We start from the raw sequence: 547 nt of genomic DNA, 5'->3' as shown, positions 1-547 counted from the left end.
CCTCCACCACCACCTCCACCACCACCTCCATCATCACCATGACCACCTCCATCATCACCTCCACCACCACGTCTATCATCACCATGACCACCTCCATCATCACCTCCACCACCACGTCTATCATCACCATGACCACCTCCATCATAATCATGACTACCTCCATAATCACCTCCACCACCACCTCCATCATCACCATGACCACTGCCAGGACCACCTCCATCATCACCATGACCACTGCCATCACCACCTCCATCACCACCATGATCACCTCCCTCATCACCTCTACCACCACCTCCATCATCACCATGACCACTGCCATCACCACCTCCATCATCACCATGATCACCTCCATCATCACCTCCACCACCACCTCCATCATCACCATGACCACCTCCATCATCACCTCCACCACCACCTCCATCATCACCATGACCACTGCCATCACCATCTCCATCATCACCATGATCACCTCCATCATCACCTCCACCACCACCTCCATCATCACCAAGACCACCTACCATCATCACCTCCACATCACCTCCATCAT

The 547-nt window shown here is 53.7% G+C and overlaps 1 protein-coding gene across 1 annotated transcript in view; it reads right to left on the bottom strand.

Moving 5' to 3' along the window:
• Positions 1–547, bottom strand: part of EDAR (ectodysplasin A receptor) — a 52,672-nt gene that overhangs the window by 17,472 nt on the left and 34,653 nt on the right. The window lies entirely within an intron of this gene.

Source organism: Bison bison, unplaced genomic scaffold, assembly GCF_000754665.1.
Source record: "Bison bison bison isolate TAMUID 2011002044 unplaced genomic scaffold, Bison_UMD1.0 scf7180017864486, whole genome shotgun sequence".
Classification (NCBI taxonomy): domain Eukaryota; kingdom Metazoa; phylum Chordata; class Mammalia; order Artiodactyla; family Bovidae; genus Bison; species Bison bison.
This window is presented reverse-complemented; position numbering and strand designations above follow the sequence as displayed.